The sequence below is a fragment of the Dendrobates tinctorius genome, unplaced genomic scaffold, assembly GCF_039654945.1.
Source record: "Dendrobates tinctorius isolate UK_male_01 unplaced genomic scaffold, ASM3965494v1 ptg000055l, whole genome shotgun sequence".
NCBI classification, from domain to species: domain Eukaryota; kingdom Metazoa; phylum Chordata; class Amphibia; order Anura; family Dendrobatidae; genus Dendrobates; species Dendrobates tinctorius.
Window position 1 is genome coordinate 3,138,835 of NW_027361723.1, and position 27,364 is coordinate 3,166,198.

At 50.0% G+C, this 27,364-nt stretch overlaps 1 long non-coding RNA gene across 1 annotated transcript; it reads right to left on the reverse strand.

The window, feature by feature from the left end:
* Nucleotides 1-225: 225 nt before the first annotated feature.
* LOC141091723 (uncharacterized) lies at nucleotides 226-26,969 on the reverse strand. The gene is made up of 2 exons (XR_012232559.1): nucleotides 26,658-26,969; nucleotides 226-429 (listed from the first exon to the last, which is right to left on the reverse strand). It is a non-coding gene; the product is annotated as an uncharacterized lncRNA (long non-coding RNA).
* Between the last annotated feature and the right edge of the window lie 395 nt (nucleotides 26,970-27,364).

The window sequence follows — 27,364 nt, forward strand, 5'->3', positions numbered from 1 at the left end:
AGGGTACACACACCTTACCCCTCTCCCTATATTAACGTTGGTTGTTATAGACGCCGCATGTTTTACAATGGATGAGAATAGAGAAAGGTGAGATTTCAGTTATCGCTCAGCAATCACCTGTGATATCAGAAACCGCAGCCGCCATCTATTCCTGAGAGTGCGATCCGTATATGGAGAACACGCACATAAACCGGCAGTTCAGGACTCAGCTCGTTTTTGGGAAGATTTGGTGGCTCTGAAAAGAGCCTTTGTGTTGTGGTTGGAGCCCGGGAAGATCTAAGCTCTCTCCCCACGGATCCTGCGGGCCAACTGGATGTCTTTGGGCATGATTGTTACCCTCTTGGCGTGGATGGCGCACAGGTTGGTGTCCTCGAACAGTCCCACCAGATAAGCCTCGCTGGCCTCCTGCAGGGCCATCACCGCGGAGCTCTGAAAGCGCAGATCAGTTGTTAAGGGGTTAAGTGTGACAAAAGAATTGGAAATCAGGAAGGGGGCAAACGCTTTTTCATACCACTGCATATCACATAGTAAAGAACAAACACCCCAGAATAACAAGACCGTATGTAACACCCCAGAATACTGAGACCGTATATAACGACTCGAAAGTACGGGAATGTATATAAAACACCAGAATAATGGGATCGTATATAAGACCCCAGAATACCGAGAATGTTGTGAATTTGCTTTCTGGCCTACCTCTGGTTACTACTAGTGTTGAGCGATACCGTTCGATACCCAAAAATATCGTATCGGATGGTATCGCCCGATACGAAAAAAAAATCGGGTATCGCCGATTCCGATACCGGAAGTCCCATTCAAGTCAATGGGACTTCCGGTATCGGAATTAAAAAAAGGCCTTTATTTCCTTGTTGGCTAATTCTACATAATTGAAAACAAATAAGAATCATGTAGAATGTATTGTGGGAGGTGGAGGAGACATTAAAGGCATAGTGGTTTATTCAAATCACATGGCACAGCATTAAATCCAATTTTTTTTTTCAAGACGTTCGGAGTTAAAAAGATATTGACTATGTTAACCTTTTTTATATTTAGTCAGATATGTGTGTTTCACAACTTCCTTGCTCTTCACCTTCTTTTGTACTTCTCCCACACTTTCTCCTTCATGATCCGCAGCAGTAGCATTTTTTTCATCAACTGTTTCTTCACCTTATTCATCTTCTTCTTCTTCATCTTCTCCCCATTAATTTTTTTTTCCATTCTTCATATTCTTCTTATTCAGCTATTATTAATTTTCATATGCTATTTCTTCATCTTCTTCCTATTCTTCTTTTTCTTCATTTTCTTATGGTGACAGGCATTCCTGTAGTACTTATCTATAAAAGTTATAAGATTACACCTTACGTTCTGCCTGTCACAAAAGATTTACAAAAGGATTTGTCCGCGTTCAGTTTGGCCTGCAGCAGCAGGCATTTTCCAGGGGCACCACGAGGAGGAACGGACTCACCCCCATTTACTGCTTAGTCTTCTGCTTATAATTTTGATTTCTTCTATGCTGATTTTTTGTCTTATGCTTAATGTTCTTCTGCTTTCTGTTCTTCTGCTTCTTGTTCTTCTGTCTTTTGTTCTGTATCTTGGTGGTTGTCTTCATGTTCTTTGTCCTCTTGGTCTTATTATTTAGGGTCATATTTCTGGTCTTCTTTGGTGTGGTCTTCAGGGTCATCGTCATGGAGATCAATAAGGATTACCAAAGACAATTTCAAAAAGCTTGATCTTGGAAATGTAGCAGAAGGTACAAGAAGGCTGAGAAACTGGCGAGAACCAGCAGACAGTGCTGGCACCCGGATGGGTAGCAGAAGGAACAAGAGCCAATGGCACTACCGAGGACCAACTGACGGTGCTGGACCACGGTTACTAAGCAGAAGGTACCTGTGCTAAAAAGCACTACCAAGGACCAGCTGACGGTGCTGGACCTCGGATACCGAGATGGAGGCACCTAGGCCAAAGGCTCTGGCGAGAACCAGCAGACAGTGCTGGAACCCGGGTGGGTAGCAGAAGGTACCCATTGAAAGCAAAGTAGCCAGGCCGCAGTTACCGAAACCCACAGTCCTACAGGGGGTCCATGTCCCATTGGCACTACGGATCCAGCCTTCAGTGCCAGTTCCCGCAGCCCACATAGGAGTCACCTAAACTGCAGGCACCGTAGAGTCGGCTAACCCGGCCGCAAGACGACAGGACAACGGATTGGTGGCATAGTGACCTTGACACTACCCGGAAACAGCAGGCGTGCTGGAACCCGGGTGGGTAGCAGAAGGTACCCATTCAAAGCAAAGTAGCCAGGCCGCAAGCCTGCCGCAGTTACCGAAACCCACAGTCCTACAGGGGGTCCATGTCCCATTGGCACTACGGATCCAGCCTTCAGTGCCAGTTCCCGCAGCCCACATAGGAGTCACCTAAACTGCAGGCACCGTAGAGTCGGCTAACCCGGCCGCAAGACGACAGGACAACGGATTGGTGGCATAGTGACCTTGACACTACCCGGAAACAGCAGGCGTGCTGGAACCAGGCTGGGCAACAGGGAGTCCCCGTGCCAAAGACACTGCCGAGCACCAACTGGTGTTGTTGGAGCCCAGGGACAATCATGGTGTAGGCCGAGGCCTACTTGGTGGCAGTTTTAGATTGCTTGTAGGCTACAACAGACTGTCAACGTGCTCCAATTAGGCATCTGTCTCCACTCTGTTTCCATGATTTCACGTGACTACCAACACCGCCAGTTTATGCGTACAGTAGCCGTCTGCCCAATCCACACGTGTTCCTGTGTTACTGGTGTTCTGTAATGTCAGCAGATCCCCTGATGTTTGTCTGCCACTGTCTCCTGCTCTGTCCACATTCCCACCGCTTACAGTGGGAAGGTGGACAGCGCAGGAGACAGTGCCGGACACACATTGGGGGATCTGCTGACGTAACAGAACCCCAGTAACACAGGAACACGTGTGGAATGCGTGGACGGCAACTGTGAGCAGGAACTGGCGGTGTTGGAGGTCAGGGGAAATACTAGAGACAGAGTGGAGACAGAGGCCAAATCAGAGAATTTTTAAATCTGAAGTAGTTACAATTTGGAGGCAGCAGCAGTTTGCCCTCCACACAGCAGGGGATCAGCTGACGTTACTGAACCTCACTTTCACATGAACGAGTGTGTTTTTCTGTGTGGACAGCACTTCCGAGCACCAACAGGCGGTGTTGGAGCCCAGTGACAATCATGGTGCAGGCCGAGGCCTACTAGGAGCCAGGTGTAAAGCTGAGGTATTTTGACTTTGGAGGGAGCAGGACACTTTGCCCTCCACACAGCAGGGGGATCAGCTGACGTTACCGAACCCCACTTTCACATGAACGAGTGTGTTTTTCTGTGTGGACGGCACTTCCGAGCAACAACTGACGATGTTGGAGCCCAGGGATAGTCATTTTGTAGGCTGAGGCCTACTTGGAGGCAGTTTAAGATAAGACGTTGTTTGAATTTGGAGGCAGCAGCAGTTTGCCCTCCACACAGCAGGGGATCAGCTGACATTACTGACCCCCACATTCACATGAACAAGTGTCTTTTTCTGTGTGGACAGCACTTCCGAGCACCAACTAGCGTTGTTGGAGCCCAGGGAGAACCAGGGTGCAGGCCGAGGCCTACTTGGTGGCAGTTTTAGATTGTTTGTAGGCTACAACAGGTTGTCAACGTGCTCCAATTGGGCATCTGTCTCCACTCTGTTTCCAGGATTTCACGTGACCACCAACACCGCCAGTTTATGCGTACAGTAGCCGTCTGCCCAATCCACACGTGTTCCTGTGTTACTGGGATTCTGTAATGTCAGCAGATCCCCTGATGTGTGTCTGCCACTGTCTCCTGCTCTGTCCACATGTCCACCTTCCCACTGCAAGCGGTGGGAATGTGGACAGAGCAGGAGACAGTGGCAGACACACATTGGGGGATCTGCTGACGTAACAGAACCCCAGTAATACAGGAACACGTGTGGATTGCGTGGATGGCAACTGTGAGCAGGAACTGGCGGTGTTGGAGGTCAGAGGAAATTCTAGAGACAGAGTGGAGACAGAGGCCAAATCAGAGAATGTTTAAATCTGAAGTAGCTAACATTTGGAGGCAGCAGCAGTTTGCCCGCCACACAGCAGGGGATCAGCTGACGTTACCGAACCCCACTTTCACATGAACGAGTGTGTTTTTCTGTGTGGACAGCACTTCCGAGCACCAACTGGCGTTGTCGGAGCCCAGGGAAAATGAGGTAGTAGGCTGAGGCCTACTTGGAGCCAGGTGTAAATCTGAGGTTGTTTGACTGTGGAGGGAGCAGGACACTTTGCCATACACACAGCAGGGGATCAGCTGACGTTACCGAACCCCACTTACACATGAGCGAGTGTTTTGTCTGTGCGGACAGCACTTCTGAGCACCAACTGGCGGTGTCGGAGCCCAGGGAAAATCAGGTAGTAGGCTGAGGCCTAATTGGTGGCAGTTTGCGATTGTTTCTAGACTACTACTAACTGTCAACGTACTCCAATTAGGCCTCTGTCTTCACTCTGTTTCGAGTATTTCCGCTGGCTTCCAACCACGCCAGTTGCTGCTCTGAAATGCCGTCTGCACATCCACACTTGTTCCTGTGTTACTGGGGTTCTGTAACAGCAGCTTCTCCCTAGAGGTGAGTCAGGCAATGTCTCCTGCTCTGTCCACATTTCCACTACAAGTAGTGGGAATGTAGACAAAGCAGGAGACATTGCCGTGCTCAACTCTGGAGATGAGCAGATGTTACAGGACCCAGGTACCACAGGAACAAGTGTGGATTGTGCAGACGGCACTTGACAGCAGAAACAGGCGGTGTTGTAGGCCGGAGGAAATACTCAAAACAGAGTGGAGACAGAGGGCAAATCAGAGAACATATTAAATCAGAGGTAGTAAGAAGTTGTAGGCAGCAGGAGAGTTTGCCGTACACACAGCAGGGGATCAGCTGACGTTACCGAACCCCACTTACACATGACCGAGTGTTTTGTCTGTGCGGACAGCACTTCAGAGTAGAGTTGAGCGAAACGGGTCGAAAAAATTCAAAAGTCGCCGACTTTTGGCAAAGTCGGGTTTCATGAAACGAAACCCGACCCTAGGATGAGGTCGGCCACGAGGTCGGCGACTTACGCGCCAAAGTCGCGTTTCAAAAGTTTGTTTTGCGCTCTTTTTCAGCCAAATCAGGATCCACGGACACTGTGGGCAACGTGATGACCTAGGCACGGGTCACCACCATCTTTCAGAAGGGCATGCAAGTGATTGGCTTGCTTTGGTGGGCCTCACAGGGGGTATAAAAGGGCGTGCACGCCGACCGCCATCTTACTTCTGCCGATCTTAGTATAGGGAGAGGTTGCTGCTGATTCTGTAGGGAGAGCATTAGGATGGGAAGAAGACAAAAAAACTGCTTCTGCTGCTAGCGATTTGGCCTGCACAACACACAAGTCACTGTGTGTGCAGTGCAAGGGGAGGCTATATTGTGGTGTATCAGTGGTGTTGGTTGTTGGGCTGCCTTCTAAGGCTTCCTGACACGCTGGCATTGCTGTTTACCCACTGCTCCACAAACTGCTTTTTTAAAAGCAATCCAATCTCCCTTATCCTCTAGTCACTTTTGTCACAGCTGTGCCATCGAGCCTGTCACATAGCGCTCAGATATCAGTGGGCCTCACACAATCCACAAGTGTCCAGTGTCCAAAAGTGTGCGCAGAGATTCAAAATCTCCATTATCCTCTCGTCACTTTGGTCACAGGCAGCTGTGCCATCGAGCGTGTCACATAGCGCTCAGATATCAGTGGGCCTCACACAATCCACAAGTGTCCAGTGTCCAAAAGTGTGCGCAGAGATTCAAAATCTCCATTATCCTCTCGTCACTTTGGTCACAGGCAGCTGTGCCATCGAGCGTGTCACATAGCGCTCAGATATCAGTGGGCCTCACACAATCCACAAGTGTCCAGTGTCCAAAAGTGTGCGCAGAGATTCAAAATCTCCATTATCCTCTCGTCACTTTGGTCACAGGCAGCTGTGCCATCGAGCGTGTCACATAGCGCTCAGATATCAGTGGGCCTCACACAATCCACAAGTGTCCAGTGTCCAAAAGTGTGCGCAGAGATTCAAAATCTCCATTATCCTCTCGTCACTTTGGTCACAGGCAGCTGTGCCATCGAGCCTGTCACATAGCGCTCAGATATCAGTGGGCCTCACACAATCCACAAGTGTCCAGTGTCCAAAAGTGTGCGCAGAGATTCAAAATCTCCATTATCCTCTCGTCACTTTGGTCACAGCTGTGCCATCGAGCCTGTCACATAGCGCTCAGATATCAGTGGGCCTCACACAATCCACAAGTGTCCAGTGTCCAATAGTGTGCGCAGAGATTCAAAATCTCCATTATCCTCTCGTCACTTTGGTCACAGGCAGCTGTGCCATCGAGTGTGTCACATAGCGCTCAGTAGAGTTGAGCGACTTTTGTTTTTTTAGGGTCGCGTTTCGTTTCGTGAAACCCGACTTTTCCAAAAGTCGGGTCGAGCAAGATCGTCCGATTATAGGGAAAAGTCGGGGTCGTCCCGAAACACGAAACCCAATGTAAGTCAATGGGGAATAAAAGTCGGCAGTGAGAGGAGGACAGGAAACACACCTACAGTGCCCATTTGAATGCCAAAAGCATCAATTCTTCTTACTTAAGCTTGTCAACCTTAATTAACTTCATAATACAAGTTACGCACTGAAAAATGGGGGTTATTTGGCTAAAGTTGTGGGGGGGGGGGAGGGCTGGCTGCAGGTTTTCATGTGCCCTGGGCGAAAGAGCGCCCCTTTAACACATACCACAACTCATCATGCTCCGATACGGCAGATAAATAGCGGTATAGTACAATGAAAAATACCTCACTTTTTACATCTCATGACGAGGCCCATCTATTTCTCCATACAGAATCATTGGTCCCATATAATGTTTGAAACAGTATATGATGAGCTCCACATAATGCTACAGTATATGTTGGTCCCCATGGATGAAGCTCCACTGTCTTGTGGGCCCAAATAATGCTCCAAACATAATGGGCCCCATTTCTAATGCTCTAGTGTATAATGGGCCCTGTAAATGCTGCTCCAGTGTCTGATGTCCACCTTTGGAATGTTCCAGTGTATGGTGGGCCCCATCTATCATTCTCCAGAGTATAGTGCTCCCCAAAAATTGCTGTCCCAACATTGAAAACAATCAAATAAGTCTCCTCGCTAGGGTATCCCTGTACTTGTCTGGACAGGTGCTGTAGCTTGCTTAACAGCTCGCCAGCCGTTCTCACGCCCAGTATGGATTGCACGTGATTGCACAAAGGTTAGAAAGGGTACCGTATCCCTGGATAACATGTATGGATAGCGTACACATTCAAAATATATGTCTCAGGAGGCAGGCTCAGACGGTGTTAGGCCCAGTATGGATTGCACAAAGGTTAGAAAGGGTACCGTATCCCTGGATAACATGTATGGATAGCGTACACATTCAAAATATGTGTCTCAGGAGGCAGGCTCAGACGGTGTCAGGCCCAGTATGGATTGCACGTGATTGCACAAAGGTTAGAAAGGGTACCGTATCCCTGGATAACATGTATGGATAGCGTACACATTCAAAATATATGTCTCAGGAGGCAGGCTCAGACGGTGTTAGGCCCAGTATGGATTGCACGTGATTGCACAAAGGTTAGAAAGGGTACCGTATCCCCGGATAACATGTATGGATAGCGTACACATTCAAAATATATGTCTCAGGAGGCAGGCTCAGACGGTGTCAGGCACAGTATGGATTTGACGGCCCAGATTACACAGCGGAGGAGCAGGGAGAGGTAAAGATTGCAAATGCTGGGGCCCTGCCCAAGCAAGGGGGGCCCACTCGTGGGCGTCGGTACTGGCACTGGGCCCCTCATAGTACAGCGGTGTGTCTGACGGCGGGTGTGCACCACCACCGTCAGAGACACTTGATTGCACTATGAGGGACCCTGTGCCAGTGCCCGCGCCCAAGAGTCGGCCTACCCACCTGTCCAGGGCAACGGCACTCGCACGGTGTCGTGCGGTAGGTGGTGACCCCGGCCATGGGGGGGGAGGCAGCACAGTTAGGGAGTTTTAGAAAGTGGCATATGTTGATGTTGGACATTCAGCTGATGCAAAAGGCGAAATAGGTGAAGTACCAGGAAGAGGTGGACCAAAGCAAGCCATTTTTCTGTCACCCTATGTGTCATCAGGGGAAGGTGGGACAAAATCCTTGGAAACCCATGCGTGGTTCATTTTAATGAAGGTTAGATCAGCCACATTTTGGGTTGACAGACGGGTCCTTTTTTCTGTCAGGATTGATCCAGCTGCACTGAAGACTCTTTCCGATAGCACACTTGCAGCTGGGCAAGCGAGCTCCTGTAAGGCATATTGGGCCAATTCAGGCCAGGTGTCCAGTTTAGCGGCCCAATAGTCAAAGGGGAATGACCTGTGTGGGAGAACATCGATATGGGAGGAAAAGTAGTTTGTAACCATAGTTGACAACTGCTGTCTCCTGTCACTTTCCATCGATGCAGTATTACCAGTTGTGTGAGCGGTATTTGAAAAATCAGTCCACAACATTGTCATGAAACCCCTGTCTCCAACACCACTTCTGCTGTGTGCACCACGAACACCTCTGCCAAGCTGCCCCCGGCCCGTACGGCTCGTGTGAGAACCATCACCGCTGCTGTGTGCTGCGAATGCCTCAAGCAACCGATTTACCAGAGTTGCTTCTTTATTAGCCAATATTAGGTCAAGGTTCTCCTGTGGCATGATGTTTTGTAATTTGCCTTTATAGCGTGGATCCAGGATGCTGGCCAACCAGTAGTCGTCATCGTTCATCATTTTGGCAATGCGGGGGTCCCTTTTTAGGATCCGCAAGGCATAATCTGACATGTGGGCCAATGTTCCCGGTGTCAATGATGCACTGCGAGTGCTGGGTGGAGGAGCACTTTCTGGCAAATCCACATCCCTCCAGTCACGCACAAACCCTGTACCAGACCTTGCCACGCCAACATTTTCACTTGCCCCACGAGATGCATCCTCCTCCCCTAAGTAATCATCCCCATCATCCTCCTCCTCCTCCTCTTCTTCCTCCACCTCGTCCAGGAGAGGTCCCTGAGCAGACAATGGCTGAATGTCATCAAGGATTCCCTCCTCCTCTTCCTCAACATTGGCTGCAGACGCCTGCTCCTTAAGGTGCGTCAAAGTTTGCATGAGCAGACGCATAAGTGGGATGCTCATGCTTAGGATGGCGTCGTCTGCGCTTACCAGCCGTGTGCATTCCTCAAAACACTGAAGGACTTTACAAAGGTCTTTCAGCTTCGACCACTGCACGCCTGTCAACTCCATGTCTGCTCTCAAAGTGCCTGGCCGTGTATCCTCCCATAAATGCATTATGGCCTGCCTCTGCTCGCACAGCCGCTCCACCATGTGCAGGGTGGAGTTCCACCTTGTTGCAATGTCGATAATGAGGCGGTGGTTGGGAAGGTGGAGCAATCGCTGCAGCTTCTGCATACGAACGGAGTGTACAGGCGACCGGCGGATGTGCGCGCACAGTCTTCGCACCTTCTGGAGCAGGGCTGTTAACTCCGGATAATTTTTGAGGAAGCACTGCACCACCAGGTTCAAGGTGTGAGCCAAGCAAGGTATGTGGCTGAGTTTTGAAAGGGCTATGGCTGCCACAAAATTACGGCCGTTATCACTAACTACCTTGCCTGCCTCAAGATGTACACTGCCCAGCCATGACTCAGTTTGTCGCTTCAAGTACTCGGCCAGCACCTCGGCGGTATGTCTGTCGCCCAAACACATCATCTGCAACACAGCCTGCTGACGCTTTCCACTAGCTGCTCGATAGGGGGACACATCGTGTGCAACAGTGGCAGCTGCAGATGGAGTGCTCGTACGACTGCGCTCTGTGGACGAGCTTTCGCTTCTGGAGGAGGAGGAGGAGGAGGGTGGAACGCCTACAGCCAACTGTTTCCTATACCGTGGGCTAGGCAGCACTGTCCCACCACCGCTGTCCCCTGTGGACCCTGCATCCACCACATTAACCCAGTGCGCAGTGATGGACACGTAACGGCCCTGGCCATGCCGACTGGACCATGCATCAGTTGTGAGGTGCACCTTTCCGCTCACTGACTGCTTGAGTGCATGGACAATGCGGTCTTTCACATGATGGTGGAGGGCTGGGATGGCTTTGCGAGAGAAGAAGTGGCGACTGGGTAGGTCATAGCGTGGTACTGCATAGGCCATGAGTTCGCGGAAAGCTGTGCTTTCCACCAACCGAAAGGGCATCATCTCAAACGAGATTAGTTTGGCAATGTGGGCGTTCAAACCCAGTGTACGCGGATGAGAGACTGAGTACTTTCTTGACCTACTCATAGTGTCTGGGAGGGTGAGCTGGACTTGAGAGCTGCATATGGTGGAAGTAGCGGTGGACAGGGCGGACTGAGAGAGGGTTGATGATGGTGATGGAGTTGGTGTTCTTTCTGATGGCCTAGAATCAGTCTTTCGTTGATATAACAGTGGGATTCCCTGACTGCTGTGGCCTTGCAACGACACCTCAACATTTGCTGCTGTGCTAACCGGGGGGCTTACAGTGGGGGAAACAATGTAGCGTTGCTGACTACCTTCGTTGTGATCAGTTGCACATGTGGCACTTGAGGTTTGGTGTTGTGTCCACGCTTGCAAGTGCATGCTGGTTAAATGTCTAAGCATGCAACTGGTATTCAAATTTTTCAGTTTTTTCCCTCGGCTAAAGGTCTTTGCGCACTTCTTACAGATAACCTTGGCCTGATCATGAGGATTTTGTTCAAAAAAGTGCCACATTGCACTCTTCCTACTTTGGCAGACATTTTGCGGCCTAGCACGCTGTGATCTTTTGACCCTCTGGACAAGCTGTCCAGCAACTCTTTTGATGTTTGGAACCTGTCTTTGGAGTGCTCCGGGCCTGCCAGATAACAGCTGTTGCGATGTCGATGTCTGCTGTGGATGCTCCTCATCTGAGCTATTGGAAGCAGCACCCTCTTCCCCCAATGGATGCCAATCTGGGTCAACAACTGGGTCATCCATCACCTCCTCTTCTATGTCATGTGCACCTTCCTCTGTGTCACCGTGTATGGTGGTATAGTGTGCGGGAAGGGGCACCTGAGTCTCATCAGGGTCAGAATCTGGCTCTGTACACTACGAGGACAATGTAGTGCTCTGAGTGAATGTACCAGCAGAATCATCCATCAGCGGCTGTGCATCAGTGCACTCCATGTCAGATTCATCTTGGCCTGGGTAATTCACCATTTCACTTGATAATCCAGGCATGGTATGTGAAAACAGCTCCATGGAGTAATCAGTAGTATGGCCTGCATCATCCTTCAATCTTGGTTGGGGTGAAGGACACAAGGAAAGGTGTGGTTCATGAACATGAGCCTCCAATGACGACTCAGTGCTTTTACTTTTTACAACTGAAGAAGAGGAGGCGATAGAGCTGGAGGCTGAGTCAGCAATGTAAGACAAAACTTTTTCCTGATGCTCTGGCTTTAAAAGCGGTTTGCCAACTCCTAGAACACTAAGCGTTCAAGGCCTTATGTAGCCAGACGATGACGCAGGCTCAACACCTCCTGCATTCGGTCCTATTTTGCTCTTGCCACTACCATCAGATCCACCACCATCATTACCAGCTGCCAACCCCCGCCCAATTCCACGGCCTCTTCCACCAGCCTTCCTCATTTTTGGTAGAAATGTAGACAAAATCCAACAAACTATATAGTATGTAAAACAAGGTACAAGGTGTCTATAGGACAGGGGAGATTTTGAATTTCTGCACACACTTTTGGACACTGGACACTTTTGGATTGTGTGAGGCCCAATGAATATCTGAGCGCTATGTGACAGGCTCGATGGCACAGCTGTGACCTAAGTGACTAGAGGATAAGTGAGATTTTGAATCTCTGCACACACTTTTGGACACTGGACACTTTTGGATTGTGTGAGGCCCAATGAATATCTGAGCGCTATGTGACAGGCTCGATGGCACAGCTGTGACCTAAGTGACTAGAGGATAAGTGAGATTTTGAATCTCTGCACACACTTTTGGACACTGGACACTTTTGGATTGTGTGAGGCCCAATGAATATCTGAGCGCTATGTGACAGGCTCGATGGCACAGCTGTGACCTAAGTGACTAGAGGATAAGTGAGATTTTGAATCTCTGCACACACTTTTGGACACTGGACACTTTTGGATTGTGTGAGGCCCAATGAATATTTGAGCGCTATGTGACAGGCTCGATGGCACAGCTGTGACCTAAGTGACTAGAGGATAAGTGAGATTTTGAATCTCTGCACACACTTTTGGACACTGGACACTTTTGGATTGTGTGAGGCCCAATGAATATCTGAGCGCTATGTGACAGGCTCGATGGCACAGCTGTGACCTAAGTGACTAGAGGATAAGTGAGATTTTAAATCTCTGCACACACTTTTTGACACTGGACACTTTTGGATTGTGTGATGCCCAATGATTATCTGAGCGCTATGTGACAGGCTCGATGGCACAGCTGTGACCTAAGTGACTAGAGGATAAGTGAGATTTTGAATCTCTGCACACTTTTGGACACTGGACACTTTTGGATTGTGTGAGGCCCAATGAATATCTGAGCGCTATGTGACAGGCTCGATGGCACAGCTGTGACCTAAGTGACTAGAGGATAAGTGAGATTTTGAATCTCTGCACACACTTTTGGACTCTGGACACTTTTGGATTGTGTGAGGCCCAATGAATATCTGAGCGCTATGTGACAGGCTCGATGGCACAGCTGTGACCTAAGTGACTAGAGGATAAGTGAGATTTTGAATCTCTGCACACACTTTTGGACACTGGACACTTTTGGATTGTGTGAGGCCCAATGAATATCTGAGCGCTATGTGACAGGCTCGATGGCACAGCTGTGACCTAAGTGACTAGAGGATAAGTGAGATTTTGAATCTCTTCACACACTTTTGGACACTGGACACTTTTGGATTGTGTGAGGCCCAATGAATATCTGAGCGCTATGTGACAGGCTCGATGCCACAGCTGTGACCAAAGTGACTAGAGGATAAGGGAGATTGGATTGCTTTTAAAAAAGCAGTTTGCGGAGCATTGGGTAAACAGCAATGCCAGCCTGTCAGGAAGCCTTAGAACGCAGCCCAACAACCAACACCACTGATACACCACTATATAGCCTCCCCTTGCACTGCACACACATTGACTGGTGTGTTGTGCAGGCCAAATCGCTAGCAGCAGAAGCAGTTTTTTGGTCTTCTTCCCTGCCTAACGCTCTCCCTACAGAATCAGCAGCAACCTCTCCCTATGCTAAGATCGGCAGAAGATGGCGGTCGGCGTGCACGCCCTTTTATACCCCCTGTGACGCCCACCAAAGCAAGCCAATCACTTGCATGCCCTTCTGAAAGATGGTGGTGACCCGTGCCTATGTCATCACGTTGCCCACAGTGTCCGTGGATCCTGATTGGCTGAAAAAGAGCGCAAAACAAACTTTTGAAACGTGACTTTGGCGCGTAAGTCGCCGACCTCGTGGCCGACCTCATCCTAGGGTCGGGTTTCGTTTCATGAAACCCGACTTTGCCAAAAGTCGGCGACTTTTGAAATTTTTCGACTCGTTTCGCTCAACTCTAATCCTAACTACTCCGGTTTTTGCCTACCGCATGTGTGCCACTGAGTCCCTGTGTTGCTAACAGGCTCAGCGTTACTTTTCTATTTTTTCCTGGAGCAGCTCTGTGCACTTAACAGAGACTGCTTGATTGCACCTGGGTGATATAGAACCCTGTGCACATTACCGCCACAATGCTCTGTGTCTTCTAGCTGCGGTTTTTCCATCTGCCGCACGGTGGACCCCGGGCGGCGAACACGTTTATTTATATTTTTTTAAGAGTGTTCCGCCGCCGTAACACCCGGTCCCAGACCAGATCCAGGACGACCTGGCCAGCCGCTGCAATTGCGGTACACCGCAGGGCCTTCCCAGGTGGAGGCACATCCGACATACCTGGGGCCTCCTGGCAGTGCGTCCTGTGCTCCGGTGCAGGTGGTGATGGAGCGGATGGTAGCTCTGGGTCCGCGGGGGCTTCGGTCGGGACCTGCGCAGCCACAACAGGTCCGGGCGGGCGCACGGTCTCAGCTCCCGGGTCCTCCGATGACTTCTTCGGGCGAGCGGGACGCAGCCGCACGGACAGCGTGGAGGTGAAAGTTATCGCTGGCGGGGAGTGGTCTGGTGCGGCAGCGGCAGGTACCGATGGAGAGGGTACCGCTGATGTAGGCCCCGCCAGGGCGCGCTGCCGTCTCAACCTCTCCAGCGCTTCCCTTCTTAGCTGCAGACGGGTAGTCAGTTCGGTGATTTCGTCTTGTAGCTGCCGGCAAATGATGCCAGCTTCAGGGTTGGAGCCGTGAGCCATGGCGCCGGGGGCTTGCACTTCCCCGCGCTCCGCAGGCCTCCTTCCATCACTCTCCAAAATGGCGTTCTGGCGTTCTTCTTCTTGCTTCGCCCTTCTGCTCGCCACTGGCTTTCTCTGCCCCTCCTTCCGGGGGCAGCGTCTTCTTCCCGCGCCTCCAAACCAAGCCAGTACACGATCCCCTCGGGGAGTGGGCCATGCATCAGTCACATAGTAATTCAGGCAGGGACAGCCCAAGACTCTTCGCGGTCTTTTCTTAGGACCTCCCACCTCTTCACGCCCTTCTTCTCCGCGCCAGTGGCCATTTCTAATGTCCATTTTACAGTCTATTAAATTTGGTCTTCTGCACATTTTCAAAAGTTGTTAATCCAAGGCACACAGAACCCGATGGCATCGGGTCTCGTCATCCTGTTCCATGGCATCGGGTCTCGTAATCCTGTTCGTGACGCCAAAAATTGGGTCGCCCTCGCTTCTCCCAGGGCTGCGGGGTACTCGGTACCGGGCCGGTGTCAAGGCGGGAATGTGTCACAGCAGCGGTGACCCGGTCCGTGGCCCTGGGCGCCCAATATCAATGGCGGTGATATTAATGGTGTTAAAGTTTATATGACTAGTTCGTGATGCCACCCGTGGTATTTGGCAAGTGAGGTGTTAGCCAACACTGCGTGCAGATCCGCTGGGACTGATGGTGTGGTGCAGCAGAGATGGTGTAGCTCCCCACAGGTGGAGCTGTAGTCCCAGGGCAGTGTAGGTGCAATGGATGAGGAGAGGCACAGAATGGTATGGAGGCTGGTACCCTGGTGTAGTGGTGCGGGAATAACTGGAGGACACCAGAGTATGCGGTTCCAAAGCTTTACTCACTGTTTGCAGTTCACACAACTGCCTGCCTCCGTACCGTGTTCTCCAGGTCAGGGCTCCAGCCAACCTCCAGGCAGGATAGGATTCTCCCTACCACACTCCGCCAACATGTACCTTCACTGAACGACTCCTCCAATGCGCCTTTAGGTGCGAAGCACTCCAGTACTTAGTTACCCTGGAATGCCTCTCTCTAGGTGTTCCTAGTCTTTACTTGTATGACAGACAGCTGTAGCCTGCTCGGGGACTCCTCACTACGTCCCGCCTCTCTATTCAGTTGCTGTTGTGTCCCAAGTCTATGATGGGAGCAAGCCGTTAGCGGCTCACTACTCCTCCGAAGTCTGTTGCCGGACATTAAGTTCCAATCCACCTCGGGGACCGGGCCCCGGCCTTTGCGCTCTCTGGACTGGAAGGGTGCTCTCTCTTTCTCAACCTGCTTCCCACTGTCCTTCTCTTCTCCTTCGTTCCGATCTGTTCTCTCTCTCTTATGGAAGGTTAGGTTATCAATCTTATCAGTCTCTCTCTCTGGTCTTTCTCGTGCCAGCAGCCGAGATCACTGGGGCCTGCTGCAGCATGTCCCTCAGACACCTATCTTCTCTCTTCTTTCTCCTCTAACCAACTAACTAATAACTTTCACTCTTCCCTCTCTTTTATATCTAACTCCACCCGCCTCCCCAGCACCTCATGTGTTACGAAGCCAGGGACCTCAACAGGCACCCTATGACCTTTCCAGCATAAAGCATGGATGGGTTCCTGCTGATCTATCCTGTGTGTGGGGTGCAGGTGTTGGAATGCGGAAAGGAGTTCCCAGCCTACCTGGATAGTGGGGCACTACACCTTAGGAGAAGGTGCAGTACCTCTGTGGCAACTGAAGCCTCAGGGGCGCCACAGCAACAACAGAAGGGTCACGTGACTCTACACCATTTTCCTCCAAGCTAACCTTCAAGGGGGAGCTGGAGTTCGGTTCCTCCACTCTGGCGGTGGAGGTTTGCGTGGATTCTGGAGAGGAGGATAATTTTATGTCCTCAGCCTTCGCTCTTCTGCACGTGATGCCATTGGCCAGGTTACCATTAAAATGAACCATGCATGGGTTTCCAAGGATTTTGTCCCACCTTCCCCTGATGACACATAGGGTGACAGAAAAATGGCTTGCTTTGGTCCACCTCTTCCTGGGACTTCACCTATTTCGCCTTTTGCATAAGCTGAATGTCCAACATCAACATATGCCACTTTCTAAAACTCCCTAACTGTGCTGCCTCCCCCCCCCCATGGCCGGGGTCACCACCTAGCGCACGACACCGTGCGAGTGCCGTTGCCCTGGACAGGTGGGTAGGCCGACTCTTGGGCGCGGGCACTGGCACAGGGTCCCTCATAGTGCAATCAAGTGTCTCTGACGGTGGTGGTGCACACCCGCCGTCAGACACACCGCCGTACTATGAGGGGCCCAGTGCCAGTACCGACGCCCACGAGTGGGCCCCCCTTGCTTGGGCAGGGCCCCAGCATTTGCAATCTTTACCTCTCCCTGCTCCTCCGCTATGTAGTCTGGGCCGTCAAATCCATACTGTGCCTGACACCGTCTGAGCCTGCCTCCTGATGTATAGACATATATTTTGAATGTGTACACTATGCTATCCATACATGTTATCCGGGGATACGGTACCCTTTCTCACCTTTGTGCAATCACGTGTAATCCATACTGGGCCTGAGAACGGCTGGCGAGCTGTTAAGCAAGCTACAGCACCTGTGGTTTGCACACGTAAGTTTTTCATTTTTCAGGAATGACGGTTAGGCCTAATTCCGTAACTGCGGTTGACCTGCACTTACTTGGAAATCATCGTTCGCGGGTAATAATTGTAATCACAGATCCCCATCACTAACGTTGTTCAGCGGGTTATCTGCACCTGTAAGCGACAAACGCTGGCCTTTTCAGTGTAGCGCTCATGCAGCTACGGACATGTAAGGGCATGACACCAGTTATTGGCCAATCTCATGTGCCAGAGCCTCACGTGTCCCTCTAGTAAGCCGGACTCGGACCGCGGGGCATGACGGAGTCTCGTTCGTTAACGGAATTAAGCTTGCAATGTGTGCATCTTTTCTGTAGCTGGCATGGTTGAGGTTTCCCAGGTGGAGTCGAATTAAACCATAGGCTCCACTCCTGGTGGTGCCCTTCTGGACATTCCTTTAAGGTTCAGCTTTGCAACCATACTGCCCACGTAAAACAAACACTTTGCCTTCATGAACGCTGTTTGGAGGGTCATGACTCATGGGAATAACGCCGCCCAATCAGTTAACCTGCTAGAGAGATCCTTCGTTGCTCCCAAGCATGACATCACACTCCCTAGGAGGAAGGTAATGCCACTGTGGCGACCGTACTCCTGGGGGGCGACACAAGTGCACTGATGCCCAGCCACTGCTCGATGAATCTGCTGGTACATTGACCCAGACCACTACATTCCCCTCGCACGCTACACGGCCTGAATCTGACCCTGATGAAACTCAGGTTACCCTTCCCATATACAGCTCCATCTTACACGGTGACAAAGAGGAAGCTGCAGATGAAAGTGCAGGTTCGGCCCACCCGCCATCAGACACACCACCGTACTATCAGGGGCCCTGTGCCAGTGCCGTCGCCAACGAGTGGGCCCCCCCCTGCTTGCTCAGGATCACAGCACTTGCAAGGTTGAAATACTGTGCAGTGAGATGGAAGATGGGGACGACGAGGAGTCTAGACTAGTACAGGGATTCCCTAGCGAGGAGACTTATTTGATTGTTTTCAATGTTGGGACAGCAATTTTTGGGGAGCACTATACTCTGGAGAATGATAGATGGGGCCCACCATACACTGGAACATTCCAAAGGTGGACATCAGACACTGGAGCAGCATTTACAGGGCCTATTATACACTAGAGCATTAGAAATGGGGCCCATTATGTTTGGAGCATTATTTGGGCCCATAACACAGTGGAGCTTCATCCATGGGGACCAACATATACTGTAGCATTATGTGGAGCTCATCATATACTGTTTCAAACATTATATGGGACCAATGATTCTGTATGGAGAAATAGATGGGCCTCGTCATGAGATGTAAAAAGTGAAGTATTTTTCATTGTACTATACCGCTATTTCTCTGCCGTATCGGAGCATGATGAGTTGTGCTATGTGTTAAAGGGGCGCTCTTTCGCCCAGGGCACATGAAAACCTGGAGCCAGCCCTCCCCCCCCCACAACTTTAGCCAAATAACCCCCATTTTTCAGTGCGTAACTTGTATTATGAAGTTAATTAAGGTTGACAAGCTTAAGTAAGAAGAATTGATGCCTTTGGCATTCAAATGGGCACTGTAGGTGTGTTTCCTGTCCTCCTCTCACTGCTGACTTATTCCCCATTGACTTACATTGGGTTTCGTGTTTCGGGACGACCCCGACTTTTCCCTATAGTCGGCCGATCTTGCTCGACCCGACTTTTGAAAAAGTTGGGTTTCACTTAACGAAACTCGACCCTAAAAAACCAAAAGTCGCTCAACTCTAGCGACGACACCTCAACATTTTCAGCTTGTGGTGTGCTAACCAGTGGGCTTACAGTGGGGGAAGTGATGTAGCATTGCTGACTACCTTCATTCGGAGCAGGTGCACATGTGGTACGTGAGGTTTGGTAGTCCGTCCACGCTTGCAAGTGCATGGTGGTTAAATGTCTAAGCATGCAACTGGTATTCAAATTTCTCAGTTTTTTCCCTCGACTAAAGGTCTTTGCACACTTCTTACAGATTACCTTTGCCTGATCATTAGGATTTTGTTCAAAAAAGTGCCACACTGCACTCTTCCTAGTATGGAAGACATTTTGAGGCCTTGCACGCTGTGCTAATTTGACCGTCTGGCCAAGCTGTCCTGCAACTCTTGGTTTTTGTAACCCGTTTTTGGACTGCTCCGGGCCTGCCAGATAACAGCTGTTGCGATGTCGATGTCTGCTGCGGATCCTCCTCCTCTTCTGAGCTATTGGCAGCAGCACCCTCTTCCTCCAATGGATGCCAATCTGGGTCAACAACTGGGTCATCCATCACCTCCTCTTCAATTTCATGTGCACCTTCCTCTGTGTCACCATGTAAGGTGGTATAGTATGCGGGAAGGGGCACCTGAATTTCATCAGGGTCAGATTCTGGCTCCGTACACTGCGAGGACAATGTCGTGCTCTGAGTGAATGTACCAGCAGAAAAATCTAGTAGTGGCTGTGCATCAGTGCACTCCATGTCAGATTCATCGTGGATTGGGGAATTCACGATTTGACTTGATAACCCAGGCATGGTATGTGAAAAGAGCTCCATGGAGTAATCTGTAGTGTGGCCTGCCACATCCTTCACTTTTGGTAGGGGTGAAGGACACAAGGAAAGGTGTTCCTGACCAGGAGACTCCACTGACGACTCAGTGCTTTTATTTTTTGAAACTTCAGAAGAGGAGGCGATAGAGCTGGAGGCTGAGTCAGCAATGTAAGCCAAAACTTGTTCCTGAAGCTCCGGCTTTAAAAGCGGTTTACCTACTCCCAGAAAAGGGAGCCTTCGAGGCCTTGTGGAGCCAGACAATGACGCAGGCTCAACACCTCCTGCCTTAGGTGCTATTGTGCTTTTGCCACTACCAGCAGATGCACCCCCACCCCCATCAGTACCAGCTGGCAACCCCTGCCCACTTCCACCATACAGTCATGGTCAAAAGTTGAGAATGACACAAATATTAATTTTTACAAAGTCTACTGCTTCATTTTTTCTAATGGCAATTTGCATATACTCCAGAATGTTATAAAGAGTGATCAGCTTAACAGCAATTACTTGCAAAGTCAATATTTGCCTAGAAAATGAACTTTATCCCCCAAAACACATTTCAACATCATTGCAGCCCTGCCTTAAAAAGACCAGCTAACATCCTTTCAGTGATTGCTCCATTAACACAGGTGTGGGTGTTGATGAGGACAGGGCTGGAGATCAATCTGTCATGATTAAGTAAGAATGACACCACTGGACACTTTAAAAGGAGGCTGGTGCTTGGCATCATTGTTTCTCTTCAGTTAACCATGGTTATCTCTAAAGAAACACGTGCAGTCATCATTGCACTGCACAAAAATGGCCTAACAGGGAAGAGTATCGCAGCTAGAAAGATTGCACCTCAGTCAACAATCTATCGCATCATCAAGAACTTCAAGGAGAGAGGTTCCCTTGTTGCCAAAAAGGCTCCAGGGCGCTCAAGAAAGACCAGCAAGCGCCAGGACTGTCTCTTAAAAGTGTTTCAGCTGCGGGATCAGGCTACCAGCAGTGCAGAGCTTGCTCAGGAATGGCAGCAGGCAGGTGTGAGTGCATCTGCACGCACTGTGAGGCGGAGACTCTTGGAGCAAGGCCTGGTCTCAAGGAGGGCAGCAAAGAAGCCACTTCTCTCCAGGAAAAACATCATGGACAGACTGATATTCTGCAAGAGGTACAGGGAGTGGACTGCTGAGGACTGGGGTAAAGTCATTTTCTCTGATGAATCCCCTTTTCGATTGTTTGGGACATCTGGAAAACGGCTTATTCGGAGAAGACCAGGTGAGCGCTACCACCAGTCTTGTCTCATGCCAACTGTCAAGCATCCTGAAACCATTCATGTGTGGGGTTGCTTCTCAGCCAAGGGCATGGGCTCTCTCTCAGTCTTGCCTAAAAACACAGCCATGAATAAAGAATGGTACCAGAATGTCCTCCAAGAGCAACTTCTCCCAACCGTCCAAGAGCAGTTTGGCGATCAACAATGCCTTTTTCAACATGATGGAGCACCTTGCCATAAAGCAAAGGTGATAACTAAATGGCTCAGGGAACAAAACAGATTTTGGGACCATGGCCTGGAAACTCCCCAGATCTTAATCCCATTGAGAACTTGTGGTCAATCATCAAGAGACAGGTGGACAAACAAAAACCTTCAAATTCAGACAAAATTAAAGCATTGATTTTGCAAGAATGGACTGCTATCAGTCAGGATTTGATCCAGAAGTTGATTGAGAGCATGCCAGGGAGAATTGCTGAGGTCCTGAAGAAGAAGGGTCAACACTGCAAATATTGACTTGCTGCATTAACTCATTCTAACTGTCAATATAACCTTTTGCTACTCATATGATTGCAATTATATTTCTGTATGTGATAAAAACATCTGACAAACACACATAAAAACCAGAGGGCAGCAGATCATGTGAAAATATAATATTTGTGTCATTCTCAAAACTTTTGGCCATGACTGTACTTCCTCATTTTTTTGAAAAATGTACCCAAAATACCACCAGCTATATGGTACAAGGTGTATATAGTATTGGGGAGAATTGGAATCTCCCTAGAGATTTTAGGAGGCTGACAATGATGCTCTCAGTCCAAGTATGGCAGCAGGCAGCCTAATAAGCAGGACTGCTGCACACAAAAGTGTGGAAAAATGAACGCTTGGTAACTGTGCAGAAGAGAGGAAGAAAAGTACTTTTGCTTTTAAAAAGGCAGTTTGCTCAGCAGTGTGCAAACAGCAATGCAGCTATCAGGGAGCCTTGTAAGGCAGCCTAACAACCAACAGAGCTGATGCACAAAAATAGAGCCTCACCTGTCACTGCACACAGTGTTGTACAGTGGAAATCGCTACCAGCAGAAGCAGTTTTTTTGTTCTTCTTCCCTGCCCAACGCTCTCCCTTTATTAGGGCTGGTGGAACGCACCAAATGATAAAGTAGTAGTAGGTGCGTTTGCAGCCGGGGTCCACTGTGCAGAGGTGGTACACTGCTGCTAGACAATGGCGGAAGAATAGAGCAGCGTGAAAACAGTCACACGTGGGTTACGTCACCCAGTGTGAGCAGGAGCGGACTCTGTTAATTCACAGAGCCGCACAACCACTGAACGTGGATGCCGGAGCCTGTTTAGCTCACAGAGCCCGGCCAAAGAGCGCACAGCAAACAGCCACAGAACTCTACCTCAAGGACACGGGGTTAGAGTCCCTCTAGGCCCACTGAGCGCGCGGCGTCGCTACCACGAGCGCCGCTATAGACGCTGACTATGGAGTGCGGAGCACTTGCACTGAGGCGTGCCGAGTCACTGGTGTGGACTAAAGCCTGACGCCAACTCTGACCTACCTACGCCTAAGCGCTAGCAGGCTAGGCTGCATAACACATGCGTACCAAGGGTAGGGTTGAAAATACAGTGTATCCTAGCGCATGGCCGAGCGGCCATGTGAACCTTTTACAGCCACGAGCGTCCGGGACCTTCCTGGCTTCTTCGGTAGGAAGGCTGGATCAGTTTTTATGATCACCCCATCATCCAAAAAGGTGGTATATGGTGGATTTACAGACATTGCCTGCAGCTCGCAGACACGACGAGCTGAGGTTAGGGCCACCAGGAGTACTGTTTTTAGCGTCAGCGCCTTTATTGAGATGGAAGCAATAGGTTCCAATGGAGACGCTGTTCGTGCCCTAAATACTAAATTTAGATCCCAGGGAGCTACCTTAGATGCTAATTTTGAGGGCCTGGATGTAAAGGAGGCCCGAATGAATCTATAGACCCATGGGTGATCAGCCAGTTTTTGATCAAACAATGCACCCAGGGCCGATACCTGCACTTTCAAGGTGCTTGTGGACAGTCCTTTTTCCAGTCCTTTCTGGAGGAACTCTAGGATTTCTTTTATTGGCATTTCCTGGGCTGTCCCAGTCAATTGTTGGCCCATGAACTGCAAGAATTTTTCCCAAATTTTTTGGTATTTGCGTGAAGTTACCTCCTTTCTGCTAGCGAGCAGGGTGGTTACTAACGGGACTGAGAACCCTTTTGCTAGAAGGAGTCCCCTTTCAAGTTCCACGCAGTGAGGTGCAGCCTGTGAACCCTGGGGTGTTCTACTGGGCCCTGGTATAGCAGATTTAGGGTATCTGGGAGGATCCGCGTCTGAGCCATGTGAACCATGCCCTTTTCGGCCAGAAGGGTGCAATCAAGAATATTCGAGCTCTCTCTTGTCGGATCTTTTTCAAGAATACTGGTGTCAATGGAAAAGGGGGGGGGGGGGGAACGCATAGGCCAGACAAAATTTCCACCGGTGTAGTAGCGAGTCCACCCCCTCTGGTTGCTCTCTTGGATTTAGGGAGTAGAACCTGTCCACTTTCCGATTTTTCCCTGGTAGCAAACAGGTCTACTTCTGGTGTGCCCCAGGCAGTGCAGATTTCTCCAAATATTTTTTGACTTAGGGACCATTCTCCCTGGTGTAGTACATGGTGGCTTAAATAATCGGCCAGATAATTGTCTGCCCCCTTTAAATGTGTACCCGATAAGGACAGAAGATTGTTTTCCGCCCATGCGAATAATTCCCTGGCCTCTGCCATAAGGGTTGCCGACCTTGTACCCCCTTGTCTGTTTATGTATGCTATGACTGTGTTGTTGTCGGATAATATGGTGACATGTCTTCCTTGTACTTCTTGCTTTACCAGGGGAAGGGCTCGCCTTACAGCCGCCAGTTCTTTAAGATTTGAGGATGCATCCCTCATTCCGGGTTCCCACTGGCCCTCTAGGGTTCGTTTCTCTGTGTGTGCCCCCCAACCACTCAGACTTGCGTCCGTGGTTAATACTACTGAGTTTTGAGTAGTCCAGGGCACTGATCTGGTTAAATTTTCGGTGCTCAGCCACCATTTTAGTGACTCCCGCACTTGAGGGGAGAGAATGATCTCCCGGTTTAAATTGGAAGGACCCTTCTCCTGCTTGGATAGGATCTGCTACTGTAGCTCTCTCGTATGGGCTTGTGCCCACCGGACCGCTGGGATTGTTGCTGTTATCATGCTCAGGAGCGACATTGCCTCACTTACTGATATGGCTCGACCGGATTGTATCCGTTGTGTTTTTTGTTGGATAGCCCCAATTTTTCCTTTCTGGAAGAATGCACTGCTGTTTTAATGAGTCCAATTGAATTCCAAGGAATTCTTGTGACTGCACTGGAGTTAATTTGGATTTTCTCAGATTGATCCTCCAGCCCAACCTGGTTAATATTTCCAGGACCTTTAACTGCATCTTCGCAATTTTGCTTGTCGTTTGCTATGACCAGGAAATCGTCTAGATAGGGTACTAGCAGGTTATTCTCCCTTCTTATAAAGGACGCTACTTCCCCGATGATTGTTGTAAATATATGAGGGGCTACTGATACCCTGAAGGGTAGGTACTGGTACAGTAGACGAGTGTGAATTTGAGCTCTCTCTACCACCAGTCTTCGATATTGTTAGTGCTCTCCCCATATTGGGACATGGTAATAGGCGTCGTAAGATCTATTACTGCCATGTAGCAACCTGGGTCGAGTAGCTTAACTGCTGACCCCAAGGTCTCCATTTTGAATTTCTATGTTCTGATGTATTGGTTCAGGGCTTTGAGATTGAATATTGTTCTTAGTGACCCATCTGGTTTTGGCGTGAGGAACAGAGTGCTGTAATACCCTTTCCCTTCTTGATGAGACGGGACTTTTATTAGTACCTCTTTTTGAAGGAGGAGCTGGATCTCCTTTTCTAGCATAGCCTGATTCTTTTTGGCTACCCGGGTCACTTTTAGTCTTTGGGGTGGAAGGCTTAGAAAACTTAGTCGTAGGCCCCCGGCTAACAGGTCGGTTACCCACTTTGAGGTGTGCAATGCTACCCACTGATGGACAAAGAACTGAAGCCTTCCCCCGACCACCCTGGCGTCATTGCTTAGTATCGGGTCTCGGGGTGGTTTTACTAAAGAGGAATCCCTTCTCTCTTCCCCTCCATGGTCTGCCCCGTGTGGTCCTATCGTCTGGCCGCCCTTGGCTCCCTCTGTTCCCTGTTCCCACGAAAGGATGAGAGAGCTTCAGTCCACCGGCGCCTAGGGAAGGGGGGTGGAAACCATTTTTTCTTATCTGACGCCTTTTCTAAAATTTCATCCAATGCTTTCCCAAACAAGTATTGACCCTCACAAGGGAAGGCACAGAGTTTAACTTTTGACTGGAAGTCTTCCGACCAGTTTTTTTTAACCAAAGTGCTCTGCAGCCTGAATTTGAAAGGGCTCATGCACGGGCGGCACCATGGACGGAATCTACTGCGGCGTCCACCAGGAATTCCGCTGCCTTCTGTAGGGAAGGTATTGCCTCCAGCAATGTCTCCCTTCGGCATTTATTCTTAATTTGGCCTTTCCCTACAGAAGACATATATAGGGCAATTGTTAATATATTGTGCTGCCTTACAAAGGCACTCACCCGGCCCCTTTCCTAGGTACCCCGGTAGCTCTTCATCCTGCGCGTTCCTCTCAACTTTAGGATCCATTTTCCTTCTGCTGCTGGTCTGGCTCTATAACACTGGAGTCCGTGTGCAGCCTCTCAGGGACCATTGGCGCTTGCCTCGTCTCCCTTTTTATGAAGGAGCGGTGCGCGCTTCTGGGACTGCTCCCGCCCGGAAGTGCCCATTACACCGCTCCCCCGGCATGTGAAGTCACTTCCAGTGCAACCCCGGAAGCCGTCGCCACACAGTCGGTGCCAGGCCTCCCCCGGCTCTGCCTCCCACTGGAGCGGCCGCCGGGGAGTCACACGAGGAGGACACCGCTCACAGCGCCCACCGAGCTGGGCTGACAGGCGCGCGCCACCGCGCCCCGCTGCCGTCCTCTCCCTGTGGACCTCGGCCTCCTGACCGGACATCAGAGGGGGATCCCTCCGGAGGTACAGGCTCTGCCCCAAGCATTCCGGCTGCAGGAAACCAAACTGGGGAGAGAGGTGCCGCCCCCTTCTTATGTCTCTGCTACAGGTTTCCTGTTTCCTGGGGGGCGGATACCTACTCATGTCTGCGGTGCTGTCATGGGGAAGGGAAAAATACGACCTAGTAGGAATAACTGAGACATGGTTAGACGACAGCTATGACTGGGCGGCTAACTTGCAAGGATATGATTTGTTTAGGAGGGATCGTAAAAAAAGGAAAGGGGGTGGAGTCTGTCTATATATAAAGCCCACACTAAGAGAAGATCTACAAGAGGGAAATGAAGAGGTGGAGTCTCTATGGGTGGAGATACAAGGAGGGAAAAGTAATAAAATCCTCATAGGGGTTTGTAATAAGCCACCAAATATAACAGAAACCACTGAGAATGTTGAAGCAAATAGACAAAGCAGCAAATCCAGAGGTGTAGCTAGGGTTTCGGTTCGAGGGGGGCAAAACTTCTGAGTGGGCCCCTAACTAGGTAACGCACCCTAATAGTGGATGTAGGCGATGACTGCGCTGTTACTGAAAATAATCCCTATATAAAGGCCAACGTGGATATTACCGCAATATCGTCAGTGGTAAATACCATTCCTACAAAACATATGTGATTACTGCACAGGTATAGTTGGTGTCTTACCGCTGACGTTCTTTCTGATGGAATCGTTCACTTTTCACGTCTTTTCCATCTGGCCCAGACCGACATGACAACTCCTCCAGCCAAGACTCGGCTACAGAGAATACAACAACGACATGTTTCACCTCTCATATTCCCGCCCCATCACCATCTATTCCCAACCTGCACAAACCCCTCATCCTGCTGATACCTCAATACTGAGCCGCTGCTACCGTATGTGTCCCTATTACTGCACCTGATACCCCAATACTGAGCCGCTGCTGCCATATGTGTCTCTATTACTGCACCTGATACCCCAATACTGAGCCGCTGCTGCCATATGTGTCTCTATTACTGCGCCTGATACCCCAATACTGAGCCGCTGCTGCCATATGTGTCTCTATTACTGCACCTGATACCCCAATGCTGAGCCGCTGCTGCCATATGTGTCTCTATTACTGCGCCTCATACCCCAATGCTGAGCCGCTGCTGCCATATGTGTCTCTATTACTGCACCTGATACCCCAATACTGAGCCACTACTGCCGTATGTGTCTCTATTACTGCACCTGATACCCCAATACTGAGCCACTACTGCCGTATGTCTCTATTACTGCAGCTGATACCCCAATACTGAGCCGCTGCTGCCATATGTGTCTCTATTACTGCACCTGATACCCCAATGCTGAGCCGCTGCTGCCGTATGTGTCTCTATTACTGCAGCTGATACAC